At 47.0% G+C, this 19540-nt stretch overlaps 1 long non-coding RNA gene across 1 annotated transcript in view; it reads left to right on the forward strand.

Annotated features, from left to right (window-relative positions):
• The first annotated feature begins 213 nt into the window (after nucleotides 1-213).
• The window catches only part of LOC147028789 (uncharacterized), a 63556-nt gene continuing 44229 nt past the window's right edge, over nucleotides 214-19540 (forward strand). The window contains exon 1 of the long non-coding RNA XR_015056952.1: nucleotides 214-307. This is a non-coding gene — a long non-coding RNA (uncharacterized LOC147028789). The remainder of the gene's footprint in view (nucleotides 308-19540) is intronic.

Genomic DNA, 19540 nt, shown 5'->3' on the forward strand with positions numbered 1-19540 from the left:
GAAACCCAAAAACAACAACAAGCGCACACACATGCTCATCCACTCACAAACAACACCAGATCAGGTGCAAGTAAAAAATATAAAATAAAAGAGCAGATCACTCCGTCGATTTTGTAATTTGACTTTTATTTTGCATTTGCAAAATAAAAAAAATAAAAAAATCACTCCTCCATTTGACCTCGAGCACCAGCCCGTGACCGGAAATGAGCGGTCGTATCGAAATAAAAACCGGACATGCCCCGATGCTCGGGGTCTATTGTGCCTGAGGAAGCTCGCTGTGAATCTGGTGAAACGTCGCATGAGACGGGTCTGCTCTTGTTTTTTTTTGCTCATATTAGTGGAGTAGATCTAGTGTTTTTTGTACTCTTGGTTGGAAGTGCCTCTTCTTTTAAAAATAAAACGAGCTACGTTGTCGATGGCACACCATCGCATATTCCCACGTGCACTGCTTTGTCCCATTAACACGAGGTGAAATTTTATCTTACAAAATGGATTGACTATTCTTTTCAACTTGATGTGCTTTATGACCAAAGACTTGCTATGTTTACAAAATCAGAAGTCATTGCAAGCATGTCAACATTTCATGAAACATTAATTCTGCAGAGTATAATATAGAACTGTGCATCAATTTAATCATCGGAATGAACTGTGTATAATATTAATTATAATAATTATTCATAATCAATTAGATAAATACAGTAAAACCTGTGACTGTTTGTCACTCATTGGGCCACATAAGTAAGTTCTTTATAAAATAATTTACCATGTACAAGGGTAAATACACTTTAAAAAAATAAGCCCCATGACCCCACCCCCTCTGGCCTGGCCCCTAGGGGTCATATCAAAAATCAGACAGTGTTGTGCACTTCCTCATACATATATTTACTATGTCCCAAAGTTTCAAGTTCTTATCTCAAACGGTGTAGGAGGAGCTATTTTGACCCCCTATCCGCTAAGCACCCCCTACCCCCCAAGCACCCTCTGATTATCATGTGTTTAAAAATATGTTGTTAAATGTATAACTCATGAATATGTTTGATTTAAAAAGCTATAAGACAATTTTTTTTTTAATCGACCCCCTTGACCCCAACCCCTCTGGCCCGGCCCCGAGGGGTCATATCAAAAATCCGAAAGTGTTGTGCACTTCCCCATACATATATCTACTATGTCCCAAAGTTTCAAGTTCCTATTTCAAATGGTGTAGGAGTTACAGGGTAAGACGGACGGCGGAGACAATCACAATATTCCCGCTTTTCTTCGAAAGCGTGGGAATAATAAAAATAAACCAATGTCACCAGCAGGGTGACCCGTATCTTGCCAAAAGGTGACCACGTGTGACTGCTTTAAGGTCACACTGAGGTGAACAGAGCTGCTATCCACCAGGAGCGACTCCTTGAGGAATATCTGCCGACGAGAGATTCCGATGAGAATCGTTCTACAGAGTAACCATGAAAAATATGCTTTTGCCTCATAACGTCACCAAATGACATCATAATGTCTCAAGCTTGACATATCTAGAAGGCACTCATTGAGGTGTTCAATTTGTGGTACTACACGATATGGTTCCTAAAACTTGAAAATTTGACCTTGGGGGTCAAATATGTGTGACCTTAGGCGCTAACCATGAAGGTCAAGGCCAATCGCTACCAAAAATTAATCAGCTGAGCGCCAGACCATGAACTATATTCCCATGAAGTTTAAAGACGATCCGATCAAAATTACTCAAAATATAAGGGTTTCGTCGACTCCCCTGATTTGCGACAAAGTGACCTTGACCTTTGACCTTCAAAATTTTATGCGCTGAAAGGGACCTCTATAGGCCTCTGATATGCGAAGTTACAAAAATTTCCAATGATAACTGTGCTCTGCAGAATTTTTTATACGTGATTACAGACAAAAAAAAAAACATACAAGCTGACTAACATATCTTGCAAAAACTTCGTTTTGGCAAGATAATTATATATATATATATATATATATATATATATAGATATAGATATAGATATAGATATAGATATAGATATAGATATAGATATAGATATAGATATATAGATATAGATATAGAGATATAGATATATAGATATAGATATATATATATATATATAGATATATATATATATAGATATAGATATATATATATATATATATATATATAGATATAGATATATATATATATATATATATATATATATATATATATATAGATATAGATATAGATATAGATATAGATATAGATATAGATATAGATATAGATATAGATATATAGATATAGATATAGATATATAGATATATAGATATATATATTGCTTCTTCTTTCGGCTGCTCCCGTTAAGGGAGACGCAGGAAATAAAAGAAATAACAGAGACACGGGAGGTAGAAACGGTAGAGGAGAGACTACACGATGAAGACGGGGTTAAGGACGAGCACACACACACGGAGGTAGTGGAGGATAATGGGGGCGAGCTGGCAGAATGTGTTGGGACCCGGTGCGAACAGCTGCATGGCCTCCTCCAGGAACGAGGGGAGGGAGTATGCCCCCTTGAAGCGATTCACGATCAGGTGGGTCCGGTCGAGCCTTGCGAGGTCGAGGGGATGAGTGAGGCGAACGAGTGCACGGAGAGCTTGGGGGGTATGGAGGCCCCGGGAGCCCAAGAGGTGATGCGAATCCCCCGCGTGATTGTCCCGGTGTGTGTTTACTCGTGTGGCGAAATGCGTGCTGCAACACACGCATAGCGCGGGTGCAAGGGCGTGTGTGAGAGATACCGGGAGGGTGACAAAGACCCCGTGTGTGGATGAGACCCCGTGTGTGGATGAGACCCCGTGTATGGATGAGACCCCGGGTATGAGTGACACCCCGTGTGTGGAAGAAACCCCGCGTGTGAGTGGTGTGGTGGCAAGTGTGCCGAAGTGCGTGCTTCCCAGCACGACATGTGTGAGTGAAACACCGCGTGTTAGTGTCACCGCGTGTGTGAGTAGAAGGGTGTGTGTGAGAGAGACAGCGTGTGTGAGGTCGCTGTATGCAAGGGAGATGACTGTCGGCATGCAGGAGCACGCAGCTGCGTCTCCCGGTGTGAGTGTAATGGTGAGGTGTGTGAGTCTCGTGACACGTGGGAGTTTGAGCACGTGGATGGAACGGAGATGACGACGGCGACAGATAAGGGACAGAGGCCGGGTAGCGGCCGTAGCTGGATTGGGGAACGCACCGGGTTTACCCAGCGGCGAGCGCGAGGTTCGTGCCGTGCTACGCACGAGACCGCCACGTGCGTGCCTGCGGGAGTGAAACCTGGTCTGTAAACGCCAGCGGTGGATGTTGCCGATCCCGCGGACAGACAAAAGATAGGCTGGATACGGATTTGGACCGGATGGGTTCCCCACGCGTGCGTGTGTGAAGCTCCAACGGGCAAAGCACATGTGTTTGCGTGGGGAACCCCTCAAAACGCGAGGCCTGTTTTTTTTTTTTGATGCGCAGGGTGACGTCATGGCTGCACGTGTGGTTGGAATTTGGCAGGAGGGGTATCCCTACCGGATGGTACCATCCAAGGAGGGACGAGGTGCTTGAACAGCTGCGATGACTTCACGGGGAACGAGTGCAGGTTGCGAGTTTCCGCGCTGATGGCGCGTAGAAAAACAAAAAAGCAAGCCTCGCTTCGGGTGAACAGGATTCCCGGGTCAGGGGTGGAAGAACCCCTTGCCAGGGCACAGGATACCACTAGTTTGGGGGAAGGGTTAGTGATAGCTCGACCGGCTTCATGGGGCAGGGGTAAGTCCTCATGGGGCCCGTGGAATGGAATAGTTAGAGGGATTTTAGGTGAGATTTAGGATGAGAGATGGAAAAGAAAATTATTTGAGGACAGTGACAGACTGAGTGTGTACAGGGGACGTAGCTTAGCTAAGTAGTGTTAAATGGAACATGCTGTAGTTTAAAGGGCTGACGTGGGAGCACGAGGTTGTTTGCGGATGTAGTGAGCAGGATGGCAGTATTCAGCGATGTGTGAGTTGAGTAGTGAGGTGGATACATGATGAGTGAGTGAGGCCAGCGGGTCTGTGTGTATGGAGCGAATGGGGAATGCATGGTACGATGAGTGATTGTGGGGAGGAGTCATTCCCTCCCAAGGGACCCCGGGGTCAGTGTAATGTGAGTTCGAGGGTTAGCGAAATTGAAAACTGGAGGTCGTTTTGTTGTTGGTGGGAAAGTAGGCTCGATACCCATTTGGAGGGGTGCAGCAGCCCTGTTGACGGGCTGGGAGTGTGGCTGCGAAAGGTGAGTATCGCTGAGTGGGTACCCCTGGCACCGGGCTAGTCGGCCGCGGTAGGCCAAGGGCCCATGGGGGGGCGGGATAGTGCAGTGGGCACAGGTGACCCGCTGATGCGGGGCCCGGGGCGCCATAGGCCGCGTGGGCACGGGTGACCCTTGGAAAGGGGCCCGGGGTGCCAGCCTGCCATGTGAGCGTTTCAGGGGAGTTGCCAGGGAGGGCACTCCCCAGTTTAGGGAGCTGGTAGGCTCGGATGCAGTGTAGTGCCCGGGGGTGCCATTGTTAGAGAATCGGCAGAGGGTAGTGTCTGCCAAGGGAGCCACGTGTCCCAGCCACAAAACCGTGTGAGGGCGCGGGCGGAAAATTGGGGGGCAAGGCCCGAAATTGTGAGGACACCAACACAGGCGACGGGAATCCTGGTTGTTAGAACCAATAGTTTAAGCGAGAGGCGCTTGTTGAAAGTCCCGGCGTAGTTCAAAAGTTAAATGGATATGGTAGATAGGAAGTGTACCCCTCCGCACCATCCATCCCTTCGCTCTCATTGTGGGCCGCTAGACCCACTTTGGGTTAGATCGCTGAAATCCAAGGAGGCCATCCTGAGGCTTGAGTTGGGCCTCGACGCAGGACGCCAGCTCTCCCTCATTCCCCTCCAGGAAGGGAACGTAGGGGTTGGGAGTAGGCTTGGATAGGATAGGCTAGCCGAACAAAGAGGGTAAGGGGGTAAAGGGGGTTTGGGGACGATTTATAGGGGGGGAGTAAAAAATAAAAATAAAAACAAAAAAATAAGTTGGGGCTAAATTGGGTTTTACAAATTAAGGGGGTGGGTATGGACAGAAACAGGCAAATGCGATAGGTTGGGAGGGAGACAGTAGGTAGGTCCGAGCCCGCCTTCCGAGTGGCCAGCACCACCGCAATCCCTCCACCAACCTCCATTGAACAAGGCCTGTGCCGGCCACGTCATCGGCTGGCTGTTACTGCAAGGCCTGTGCCGGTCGGATCGTCTGACAGCTGTTTGCTTCAAGGCCTGTGCCGGTCGATCGTCTGCCGGCTGTTTTACTACAAGGCCTGTGCCGGTCAGCTTCACTGCCGGCTGTTTTCGCTACAGCGGCCTTGTCACGCCATGCCTTGCCTGCCTGCCTTTGCCTTTGCCTTGGTCCATGCCTGCTGCCCTCGTCCAGTTGCCCCGTTCTGTTTTGCATCCCCCCCCCTGTCATTACCATGTGCGCCAGGATCACCGTGCAAATTTGTAAGGACTGCACCAGAGGCCCGTGCATCGTTCATTGCTTGTGTTGCTTGAGCCGACACGGAGACTGCGTTTGTGCAGCCCGTGCGCCGTTGTGTTCGCTGCGTTCATTTTAAAAGGGGGAGGTCTTGGACTGCGTGTGAGCAGCCGGCCACGTTCCCTGTCACCTGCATTGCATGAGCCAGAGACTGTGTGCGAGCAGCCTGGCTCCCTGCTAACTTCGTTTCTCTATGCAGAGTCCATCGATGCTGGGCCATGGAATAGTGTAAATTATAAGGTTAAGTTGTGTATTGTATATGAGTGCGCCCCCGGCATGTATGTCATAGCGCCGGCATTTTATTTAAGTCGTCCGTACGAGTGGGTTTGTTTGGTTAGTTACTCAGCCCGTAGGTTATTTATTTTGGGGACACGAATACCATGGATGTCGCACTCAGGGATCCGAAGATAAACTGTACTCGGGGAGAACTTACACATGATGGCACACGGAAATTCGGTGACTCGGGACGAGTCTGTAAAAAGGGGAGGGGGTAGTGTTACGGCTGTGGAAATTTGCAAGACGCCATAAAGGGACCTTAGACCAGTTATGACGATAAGTATATTGTCGTTAGATTTCCCCACCGTTGTTTAGAGGGAATTTCCGTGTTCACACGGCTGCGATCCTTTGAGATAGCCATTTTTCTTTTCTCTGTCGTTATTTTGGACCAATCATCCCCCAACAACTCTATCCTGCGTGGGTGGCTGATTGGCACGATTGTGGTGGGGTCGAAAGACCCACCCGTGACTAGCTCCTGGCGGTAGTTCCAAGGAGGGTCACGACTGAATTGTCCGTTCCGATGGGCGACGCGGTCGCGATTTGAGTTACGTGGCCGATCACACGCCAGGCAGACCGAAATTCGTAACAGTATCATGAAATGAGCTCAGGTGGCATCAAAATGTGAAAACTTTGGAGGGGGTGAATATATTTGCAGACCAATATATATATATATATATATATATATATATATATATATATATATATATATATATATATATATATATATATATATATATATATATATATATATATTGTGACGTCCACGGGACTTGAACAGTCCCGCCAACATAGAATGAGCCGAAACAATGGAGGCGGTTTATTTTTTATAACCCAAAGATGGCGGTTTTAATCGCTCTACAGCAAACGGGACGAGGAAGGTGGCACGAGTCGCTTTTCACTGAGTTAATAATGTTTATTTCTCTAACCAGAAATAATAATAAGACTCGGTAAGAGGAGGGATCCGGGGCGATTCGATGGGATGGTGGTGTGGGTTCGGGCGTGGGGAAAACACAAACAATTCCAATGGATATACAAATCTCAAACCCTCAAAGGCGCCAGGTACACACACACACACACACACACACACACACACACACACACACACACACACACACACACACACACACACACACACACACACACACACACACCGTCGCTAGTCCTGGTGGTCAGGCTGGCCCGTGGTGTAGACGCAACAGTCCCTGGATTGGCGCCGGACGAGCTGGCGTTGCGCTCGTCAGGGGCAGGAGACACCGTGGTGGTGTCGACCTCCTGGTGTCGGCCCAAGTCCGCTCACAGCCACCAGGGAGCCAGTTCTGGCGCCAAGATGCGAGCAGGAGAGGGAAGCAGGTCCGCCCGCCGTTCGGACCCGTACTCCGAGCCAGCAGAACCCCAGAGCCAACCGAGTTGAGGCACGAGGCACAGCAAGGCCACGAGACACGACAAATCGAGGAACGTACCAGCCCAATAAAAGAGCACGCTCCGAGCCCAACAGCCTCTACCAGACGCTTTCTCTTTATCAATCTTCTTCTTCCACCTCTTTTCCCGAACAGAACCTTTTTATCCTCGAGTCCTCGTCACTTCCAATCGAGCCGTTTTATTGGCCCTCCGCCGTCGCCTTCCGCCAATCGTGATCACGGGGCGGAGCCATCCGCAGCACTGTCCTGTTACGTCACGGCAAGCCTCCAGGGAATAGTAAAAGGCTTTACGCAGACACACTTACCCTAACCCGTCTCCCTATCTAATTACGTAACAATTATCATTTCCCCCTTGAAGAAATGGACATTTACTAGACAACTTATCACCACTGAATTGCTACTTATTACATCGAGATCCCGGTAAACTCGAACAGCATGGCATACCTAATTAAACATCCTAATTACCCTTTGAATGCATACCCCCCCCCCCTCAGACGTAACGATATATATATATATATATATATATATATATATATATATATATATATATATATATATATATATATATATATATATATATATATATATACATATATATATACATATATATATATATACATATATATATACATATATATATATATATATATATATATATATATATATATACATATATATATATATATATATATACATATATATATATATATATATATATATATACATATATATATATATATATATATATACATATATATATATATATATATATATATATATATATATATATATACATATATATATATACATATATATATATATATATATATATATATATATATATATATATATATATATATATATATATATATGTTGCGGATTCCAGATAGGACACTGAATTAATATATGTATGTATATGTATATATATGTATATATATGTATATATATGTATATATATGTATATATATGTATATATATGTATATATATATGTATATATATGTATATATATATATATATATATATATATATATATATATATATATATATATATATATATATTGTTGCGGATTCGCGCCCGCCGGCGTGCTGACGGCCACGTAACTCGAATCGCGGCACGTCGCCCACCGGACGGACAATCCAGTCGTGACCCTCTCGGACTAACGCCGGGAACCAGTCACGGGTGGACCTTTCGGTCTCACCGCGATCGAGCCAATCAGCCCCCGCGTGGGATAGGGTTGCTCGCCAAATTCGACCTACCTAAGTACCCACGCGGAGGGTAGACCGGGCGATCGCACCTCGCCGCAGGTCGACTTCGGACACGGGCCACTTAAGCGACCCGTTCCGTACTATCAGAATAACCGAGCGGTGTTATCGTCGACCTCGACGGTTCGATTAATTATCGGGCGTATTCAGCCCACTACCAACCCTTTACGTGAAGCAAGATGAGGATTCAATGAAGGAATGACGAAGCGAAGCGGGAAACAGTTCAACACAAAAGCACATTTATTCGCGACGAACGGAAAGCACACATATTCAATTCCACCAAAAGCACACAGAAAAGAAAAACACAATTCAATTTACACAAAAAGCAAATGTAAAAGCGAGGACACAATGCAGAGCTAATACCGACTACCGAGCACACGGCAACACTTATACAATTCTACTTCATAGACGGCGCCGACAACACATACCCAAAACCAAGGAAAAGAAATACCCTCAAGGATGAGGCGGGCCTGAGGCCGAGACCGGGTCGGCCTACCCGTCTGGTGATGAGACGAGGAGCGGCGATGGCGCCTCAACTCCGCGGGCCCCGCGGACAGTGTCTGGTAGGGGGTGGGAAAGGGGCCCCCTTGGTCGCACTATCTCAGCGCGGGGGGAAACAGGAGGGGGTTGCTGATGCTCGGGGTATAGAGGATTTTTATTATCCCGCGACGAGCGTCTCCACCTCGGCCAGGTCGCGCTGTCGGCCTCCCTGGGGTGCAGCTCTTGACGCGAGCACCCCCTCGTCTGGTGTCGCCGCCTTTCCACAGCTCCGTCCCCTCCGTTCCGACTCCAACGCACACGACGACCAGCTCCTTCTTGCCAACTCCACCGCCCGCGAAGTCTTGACTCTCTGTTTCCGACTCTCCTACTCTCCTACTCTCCTCGTCCCTGGACTCCCCTACTCTCCTACTCTCCGCCTCTCGACTCCCTTGGACTGATGAACACGGTCCTTTTATCCGCCCCGTAACTTCGCCCTCTCATCTTTGACCCCCTCCCTTCGACCTTTCACCTTGCTCCCCATTGGCCCGAGAAAAAGTGGGCGTGAAGGCTTTTTGATCCATAAATTTGCATATATCGATCGCCCTGGGGGCGGGGCCAATTCGCCCCTCGCTCACCGATTGGACGGCAAAAAGTGGGCGTGTGTCGTTTTTGATCCATTTTTGAAGCACAAAATCCGTGATTTTGTACACGCTGTTCGACGCGCGCCCTGCACGAGTCCAACACCGGTACCCACAGTGGGGCAAGAACGGTGGCGATGCTACGGTTACGAGGTGTGACGGGAAGGTCGTGGCGGTTGTGGTGAAGCGGCGTTGTGGTTGGTGGTTGATGTTGTGGTTGTGGTGATAACAATGGCGGTTGGTCCAAATTAAAGATAGTAAAAGAAAAACGGCTATCCTGAAGAGTCGCAGCACGCATAAATGACATGTATTCCCACTAGACAACGGGTTTGGGCCTAACTTCACATGTACTTACCGAGATACCTCACCTAAGGGACCTGAATGGTGGTTTGCGAATTTGGTAACCACAACAATATATATATATATATATATATATATATATATATATATATATATATATATATAAATATATATAAGCCAAGTCGAAAACACCAGGGGGTTGACTCAGCCTGCCATCCTTCCGAGGTCGGCGAAATGAGCACCAGTTGTACTGGGCCCGGTGTATGCCCCGGTTAGAATAGGTGTACCATATCCCTGTGTGTCGTAAGAGGCGACCAGGGTTGCGTCAGGAAGGGCATCCGGCGTAAAAACCGATGCCAAATCATTATGCGGACAACAAAACGAATTTCCATACCGGATCGGTCGAGGCCCGGGTTACCAACGACTGCCACCGGTACCGGTGGTTAGCAGGGTACCAGTGGAAATTGTGCTACTGCTGGGCGAAGGAGGAGAAGGAGACGGGGAAGGCGAGTCCGGAGGCAGTGGGAGAGGGGGAAGGGTAGAAGTGTGGAGGTGAGAGTTGGAACTCTGAATGTTGGGACGATGACTGGCAAAGGGCGAGAGTTGGCTGATATGATGGAGAGAAGAAAGGTGGACATACTGTGTGTACAAGAGACCAAGTGGATGGGGAGTAAGGCGAGGAGCATTGGAGGTGGTTTCAAACTGTTCTACCATGGTGTGGATGGGAGGAGAAATGGTGTCGGGATAATCCTGAAGGAAGATCATGTCAAGAGGGTATTGGAGGTGAGGAGAGTGTCTGACCGAGTGATGAGTGTGAAGTTGGAAATTGAAGGGGTGATGATGAATGTCATCAGTGCATATGCCCCACATATGGGGTGTGAGATGGAATATAAAGAAGATTTCTGGAGTGAGTTGGATGAAGTGGTGGAGAGTGTATCCAAGGATGAAAGAGTGGTGATTGGAGCAGATTTCAATGGACATGTTGGGGAAGGGAATAAAGAGGATGAGGAGGTGATGGGGAGGTACGGTCTCAACAAGAGAAATGTGGAAGGGCAAATGGTGGTAGAGTTTGCAAAAAGAATGGAAATGGCAGTGGTAAACACGTATTTCAAGAAGAAGGAGGAACACAGGGTGACATACAAGAGTGGAGGAAAGTGCACACAGGTGGATTACATCTTAAGTAGGAGATGCAACCTGAAAGAGATTAGTGACTGTAAGGTTGTGGCAGGGGAGAGTGTAGCTCGACAGCATCGATTGGTGGTCTGTAGGATGACTTTAGAGGTGAGGTTGAGGAAGAGAGTGAGGGCTGAACCAAGGACCAGATGGTGGAAGCTGAAGGAGGAAGACTGTTGCGTGAAATTTAGGGAGGAGGTGAGACAGGCGTTGGATGGTGGTAAAGATGGGTGGGATGATTGGGCAACGACAGCAGAAGTTGTGAGGGAGATAGCTAGGAAGGTACTTGGTGTGACATCTGGACAGAGGAAGGAAGGAGACTTGGTGGTGGAATGAGGAAGTACAGGAAAGTATAAGGAAGAAGGGGTTGGCGAAAAAGAAGTGGGATAGTCAGAGAGATGAAGAAAGTCGGCAGGAGTACAAGGAGTGGCGTCGAAAAGCAAAAAGAGAGGTGGCTAAGGCCAAGGAAAAGGCATATGACGAGCTATATGAGAAGTTGGATACAAAAGAAGGGGAAAAGGATTTATACCGATTGGCAAGACAGAGGGACCGAGCTGGGAAGGATGTGCTGCAGGTTAGGGTGATAAAGGACGCAAATGGGAATGTGCTGACGAGCGAGGAGAGTGTGTTGAGAAGGTGGATGGAGTACTTTGAGGAGCTGATGAATGAAGAAAATGAGAGAGAGAGAAGGTTGGAAGAGGTGGAGATAGTGAATCTGGAAGTGGGGTGGATCAGTAAGGATGAAGTGAGGACTGCTATGAAGAAGATGAAAAGTGGAAAGGCGGTTGGCCCAGATGGTATACCAGTGGAGGCATGGAAGTGCTTAGGAGAGATGGCAGTGGGGTTGTTAACCAGATTGTTTAATAAAGTCTTGGAAAGTGAGAGGATGCCGGAGGAGTGGAGATTAAGTGTGCTGGTTCCGATTTTCAAGAATAAGGGTGATGTGCAGAGCTGTGGAAATTACAGAGGGATAAAGTTGTTAAGCCACACCATGAAGTTGTGGGAAAGAGTAGTGGAAGCTCGGTTGAGAGGAGAGGTGATGATCTGTGAGCAGCAATATGGGTTTATGCCAGGAAAGAGCACCACTGATGTGATGTTTGCTTTGAGAATGTTGATGGAGAAGTATAGGGAAGGCCAGAAAGAGTTACATTGTGTGTTTGTGGATTTAGAGAAAGCTTATGATAGGGTGCCAAGAGAGGAGTTGTGGTATTGTATGAGGAAGTCGGGAGTGTTGGAGAAGTATGTGAGGATCGTGCAGGATATGTATGAGGACAGTGTGACAGCGGTGAGGTGTGTGGTAGGAATGACGGACCGGTTTAAGGTTAAAGTGGGATTGCACCAAGGATCGACTCTGAGCCCTTTCCTGTTTGCAATGGTGATGGACAGGTTGACGGACGAGATCAGACTGGAGTCTCCATGGACCATGATGTTCGCGGATGACATCATGATCTGTAGGGAGAGTAGGGAGCAGGCTGAATCGAGCCTTGAGAGGTGGAGGTACGCACTGGAGAGAAGGGGAATGTTAGTCAGTAGGAGTAAGACGGAGTACATGTGCGTAAATGAGAGGGAGGGTGGTGGTATGGTGCAGTTGCAAGGAGTTGAGGTGGGGAAGGTGGATTGGTTTAAATACTTGGGATCAACTGTCCAAAGTAACGGAGAGTGTGGGAGAGAAGTGAAAAAGAGAGTGCAGGCAGGATGGAGTGGGTGGAGAAGAGTTGCAGGAGTGATTTGTGACAGAAGGGTAGCTGCAAGAGTGAAGGGGAAAGTATACAAGACGGTAGTGAGACCAGCTATGTTGTATGGTTTGGAGGCGGTGGCGCTAACAAAAAGACAGGAAGCAGAGCTGGAGGTGGCAGAGTTAAAGATGCTGCGATTCTCGTTGGGAGTGACGAGGATGGATAGGATAAGAAATGAGTGTATTAGAGGGACAGCGCAGGTAGGACGGTTTGGAAACAAAGTGAGAGAGGCGAGATTGAGATGGTTTGGACATGTGCACAGGAGGGAAACGGAGTATATCGGGAGAAGGATGTTGAAGATGGAGCCGCCAGGCAGGAGGAGAAGAGGAAGGCCAAAGAAGAGGTTCATGGATGCGGTGAGGGCGGACATGCGGGTGGTTGGAGTGTCAATGGAAGATGTGGAGGATAGAGCGAAATGGAGACAGTTGGTCCGCTGTGGCGACCCCTAACGGGAGCAAGCCGAAAGAGGAAGAAGAAGATATTGTTGCGGATTCGCGCCCGCCGGCGTGCTGGCGGCCACATAACTCGAATCGCGGCACGTCGCCCACCGGACGGACAATCCCGTCGTGACCCTCTCGGACTAACGCCGGGAACTAGTCACGGGTGGGCCTTTCGGCCTCACCACGATCGTGCCAATCGGCCCCCCGCATGGGATAGGGTTGTTCGCCAAATTCGACCTACCTAAGTACCCACACGGAGGGTAGACCGGGCGATCGCACCTCGCCGCAGGTCTACTTCGGACACGGGCCACTTTAAGCGACCCGTTCCGTACTATCGGGATAACCGAGCGGTGTTATCGTCAACCTCGACGGTTCCGATTAATTATCGGGCGTATTTAGCCCACAACCAACCCTTTACGTGAAGTAAGATGGAGATTCAATTAGAGAAAAGACGAAGCGAAACGGGAGAAACAGTTCAACATAAATCACATTTATTCCGCGGCAAACGGAAAGCACACATATACAATTACAACAATTATGCACCAAAAGCAAATGTAAAAGTAACACAACAATTATGCACAAAAAGCAAATGTAAAAGAGAAACACAATGCAGATCTACTACCGACTACGCGAGCACACGGCAACACTTACACAGTTTTACTTCACAGACGGCGCCGACAACACATATACTCCAAAGCAAAAGAAAAAGGGGCCACCCTCAAATACAAGGGGGCAGACGGGCCTGGGGCCGAGACCGCGTCGAGCCTACCCGTCTGGTGATGAGCCGCAAAATGGCGGCGGCGCCCCGACTCCGCGGGCCTCGCTGGCACTGCCTGGAATGGGGTGGGAACGGGGCCCCCTTCTCACACTATCTCACCGCGGGGGGAAACAGGGGGGGGTTGTTGATGCTCGGGGGAAGGAGGATATCTGGCTGGCTTGGGTCCCGCGACGAGCGACGCCACTGCGACCTCGATCGCGTTCCCGGCCTCCCCTCTCCGCAGCTCCCCGACTCTGACACGAGCGCAGACCTCCACAAAGCTTCTTGGCTTCTCCAGACTCTCCGGACCCCGACAGACACTCTCTCGACTGATTTTGCCGCCGCCACAACTCTCCAACTCTTTTCTCTTCTCAACTCTTCTGTCTGAATTCGCCGCCGCCACAACTCTCCAACTCTCCCCGTTCTCAACTTCCAACTGCTTCCAACTGCTTCCAACTGCTTCCAACTGCTTCCAACTGCTTCCAACTGCCCTGATTCGCTCCGCGCTCGGCGCTTTATAGTGCGACAGGAGAAATCATATGCAGATTTTTGGATCAGGAACGGCTCGGGGGCGGAGCCACGCTCCCCATTGGACAGAGGAAAAGTGGGCGTGAATCATTCTTGATCCGCGAATCTGCATATCGCGATTATACTCCGACGCGCCTGGAGGCGGGGCCAAATCGCCCCACGCTCGCTGATAGGACGGAACAGAAGTGGGCGTGAATCATTCTTGATCCGATTTCTCGGAAAGGCTGGTGTTTTTGCACCCGCTGCTCGGTGCGCGCCCTGTACGAGTCCAGTATCGGTGCCCACAAGCGGCGCGGGAATGGTGGTGATGCCATGGTTGCGAGAGCGAGATGTGACGTTAAAGGTCGTGGCTGTTGGCGTTGTTGTTGTTGTTGTTGTTGTGAAGCGGCATTGCGGTTGGTGGTTGTTGTGTGAAAGCGGTTGTGGAGAAGGTGGATGTTGTGAAGGCGGTTCTGGAGAAAGTGGCTGTGGTTGTCGAGATGCGGTTGGTGGTGGTTGTAGTGGTAGTAATGGCGGTTGGTCCAAAATAAAGATAGTAAAAGAAAAACGGCTATCTAAAAGGGTCGCAGCCCGAATGAATGACATTTATTCCCTCTAAACAACGGGTTTGGGGCTAACTACACATATACTTACAGAGATATCTCACCTACGGGACCTGAATGGTGGTTTGCGAATTTCGTCAACCACAACAATATATATATATATATATATATATATATATATATATATATATATATATATATATATATATATATATATATATACACATTCTGGTGGAGAAGAGGTTGGGGGGACAAGGTGAGATGGCATTGGGATTTATGGACCTGGAGAAGGCTTATGACACTGTCCCAGGAGAGATGGTGATGGCAGCACTGAGATGAATGGGAGTGCCAGAAGCAGAAACCAGGTTGGTGGAAGGGATGTACAAGGGAGTGAAGGGAAGAGTCCTGGTTGGTCCTACGATGTCTGTGGAGTTCAGTGTGAACATCGGTTTGAGGCAGGGAAGCACTCTCAGCCAACTCATGTTTATCATGGTGATAGAGCTGATAAGCAGGAAGGTGCGCTTGAGGGGTGGTATGAGGAGGATGTTGTATGTGTGATCGATCTGGCTGTTGTGTTGGAGAGTGGGCAAAAGATTCAGGAAGTACTGGGGGAGTGGAAGGAGGAATTTGAGAAACATGGGCTGAAGATGAATATGGAAAAGATAGGTGATGTGGGTCGGGCAGCAGAGAAAACAAATGAATATCAGTTTGGAGAGGAAGGAGATCAGGCAGTGAAATAGGTTTGAGTTTCTGGGAGGAACAGTGACCAGGGATGGTAAGTCCGAGGCAGAGGTGTGGAGGAGGATTCAGGTGGGTTTGAATGCATGGAGGATGTGGAGGGAGTAACGGCAGAGAGAAAGATATCAAGAAAATTGAAAGGGAAGGTTCTGACGTCGTGTGTAATGCCGGCCCACCTTTACAGTCTGGAAATGGTGGCACTGACAGAGAGACGACAACAGAGGCTGCAGTTTTGGAAGAACAACTAGGTCAGGAGGATTGCAGGAGTGAAGAGGGTGGACAGAAGTAGTATGGGATAGGAGGAGGAGGATGGATGAACTGAGATAGGAGATTGGTGTGCAGATGAGGTTGATGGGGAGATTGGTGAAATGCCAGCTGAGATGGGTTGCATACTTGATGTGGAGGGGGGGGGGGAGGGAGAGAGAATGGCAAAAAGAGAGGATGATTGAGAGAGCAAGGTATGAGGAAAAGAGGTAGACCACATTGGATCGGAGGATTGTGTGAGGAGGGATATTCGTAAGGTACGGGTGGTTGGAGAGTGGCGGGAGTTGATTGAGGGCAGAGGGTGCTGGAGGAGTATCGTGGTCAAGGCAGGGAAGAAGCTTGGTGTCATCGTACCTCACCCCTTATAAAGGGAAGAGGAGGAGAAGAACAAAACAAATATATACATACTGTATATACTTATACATATATACAGGAAATACCTGTGAAATGTGCTGTTTATTTGTTTAGCACTATCAGGAGTCCCCAGTTCTTATACTGTTGGCATTTTGAAGAAATAAAATTTAGCTTTTTTTCAATTTTTCTTTGTGGGGCGTACAGTCACGAAGAAATAAGGTTGGATCATTTAATATTACCTTTTACATAACTACAAAGGCTTGGACCCTATAGAGCAATTAAAAAGAAAAACATTTCAAATCAACTTTTTTTTTCTTCAAAAATTTCGATATAATTATATATACTGTATATATATATATATATATATATATATATATATATATATATATATATATATATATATATATATATATATATATATATTGCTGAAACACATCCTGGTACTCACTGATGAACCTCTCAAGATTTTGTTTGTTTGACGAAGATTATTTTGGCTATCTCTGAGAAAAATGGCAACACACAGACCGACAGCCAAAAATCTCTCTTGTGGTATTGATGAGTAGGTCTCCCTCTTGCAGACAAACAGCATCAAAGTTTCTCACATCTGGTGGAGGTCAATTCCAGCATTCCTTAATCAGAAAGGCTTCAAGTTCCTTGATGGACATTGGTAGGGGAAATCTATTCCTGAGCTTGTTCTCATTGTTCTGACCACAATGGCTCAATAATATTTAAAACTGGTGATTGAGAAAGCCAGGGATAATGTTTTACTTTACTCCCTTGTTCTTTGAATCAGAACCTAATATTTACAGATGTATATTACATTATCATCAACATTGTATTTTCATCATGATCAACAACATTATCATCAACAGCATTATCATCTTGGAAATGGGCACCTCCTTTATGAAACAAAGTTTTATTTTTACTTTTTTTTAATTTTTTTAGGAAACAAAGTTGCAATTGGTCATGAAGGATGGCTTTTTAGTCATTCACAGTTACTCTGTTGTGTACTGTATTAATGGGGTCTAAATATTTCCATGGGAGTGCTGCGCTAATCATTACAGAGCCTCCTCCATTTAATGGTTGTTGTTAGAAGGCAATCAGGGTTGTAGGCATTGTTGGGCTGTCTCGAAACGTGGACGAGCATCTGTTGGAAATAGGGTGAAGGAAGACTCATCTGACCACATCACATTTCTCCACTGCTCCAAAGTCCAGTCCTTGTGTTCCATCATGCACCACTTTTTTCAGAAAAGCACATTTATTTTAGTAATCAATGGTTTGCCTATGGCAGCTTTTTGTGCAACTCATGATGAGTTGTTTTGAAAGAAATTTGTTGGTCCAAGTGTGTATTCAGTTCTGCAACCACTTTTCCTGCTGTCTTCCTGGTATTTTAAGTCACAATTATTGACAACAAACGTCTGTCCCAATTTTCTAGCGAACCCTTCAAACTACGGTTAGGATTACTTGTGGATGTTTTTCTTTCTTTTCCCCATGCTGTCATTACATTGGAGATTGTACCTCTCGGGCTTCAAAGTTGTAATCCCATTTTTCCTTGCTTTTTATACAGTCCCACTGTCGACAGATGCCTTTCTTTCCTCCATCACATTACTTTGCTGCAATTCCATGAGTCAAGACTTTGTTTCCAAAAATACTGCACTTACCAAACATCTTGATCTTCCAGGATTGCCTGACACCTGTCGAATGCATGGTCAAGTAATAGAACACTGGAGGTGAAAGTTGACTGTTGAACTTTTTCTCTTCTTCTTTGGTGTAACGACTTCTTCAGCATTGTAATTTGACATGTCTGTTCTAAACCAATTCCAATCATGAACTACAACGACACTCAATAGAGCACGTACCTCCGCCAAGCTGAACAGTTTACGTTTTCGATCCTACTGATAGGCCAGATCTGGATCTGGAGTTGAAATAAAATCGAATTGGCTTGTTCTTGTCACCGAACCAACGCAACCACCCAGTTTTGTCATAATCCATCCCCATAACTTTTTGAAATATCATGAAAAATATCGTGTTTGGCTCCATCTTATAATGGTTGAATAATCACTTTTAAAAAATCTTTTTTTATTTCTCGTATTCTGATCCGGATCTGGATCTTCATCAAAATCTAATCAATTCGTCCCTGTCACACACCCAACCTCTCCACAAAATTTTTGTCTGAATCTGTCCACAACTTTTTGAGATATCCCACTCACAGTCAGACAGACAATCAGTGGTGAAAACATAACCTTCTTCCACCTTCGGTGGTGGTGGTAATAACTAACTTTGGTGGTCGTTATTCCATCGATAATAAAAAACAATTCTGAAACGTGTGTGTGTGTGTGTGTGTGTGTGTGTGTGTGTGTGTGTGTGTGTGTGTGTGTGTGTGTGTGTGTGTGCGTGTGTGTGTGTGTGTGTGTGTGCGTGTGTGTGTGTGTGTGTGTGTGTGTGTGTGTGTGTGTGTGTGTGTGTGTGTGTGTGTGTGTGTGTGTGTGTGTGTGTGTCTCCACAATAACTACAAAACCATAAAACATTGAAATGGAGAGTTGGGGAACTTTGTCAGAGCAGAAGGAAGCAAGTGTTCTTCCAGGACAACCTTGTACATGGCTTGATTCATGAGTCTTTCACAAAGACAAATCTGCCCGATTCCAGCCTTGATGAAGCACCCCCAGATCATCACTGATCCTCCACCAAATTTCACAGTGAGTGCAAGACACTGTGGCTTGTAGGCCTCTCCAGGTCTCCGTCTCACCATTAGATGACCAGGTGTTGGGCAAAGCTGAAAATTGGACTCATCAGAGAAGATGACCTCACTCCAGTCTTCCACGGTCCAATCCTTATGGTCTTTTGCAAACCTCAGCCTGGCTCTTCTTTGGTTCTCATTGATGAAGGGCTTTTTATGGCTTTGCACGACTTCAGCCCTGCCCCTTGGAGCCTGTTTTGAACCGTCCTCGCCGTGCACTTCACCCCAGCTGCCGTTTGCCATTCTTTTTGTAGGTCACTTGATGTCATCCTACGGTTGTTGAGTGACATTCGAATGAGTTGGCGGTCATCCCGGTCAGTGGAAAGTCGTTTTCGCCCTCTGCCAGTCTGTAGCTTTGTTGT

The sequence above is a fragment of the Eptatretus burgeri genome, chromosome 4 (genome assembly GCF_056783735.1).
Source record: "Eptatretus burgeri isolate ZD-2024b chromosome 4, Ebu_testis_v1, whole genome shotgun sequence".
In the NCBI taxonomy this organism is placed as follows: domain Eukaryota; kingdom Metazoa; phylum Chordata; class Myxini; order Myxiniformes; family Myxinidae; genus Eptatretus; species Eptatretus burgeri.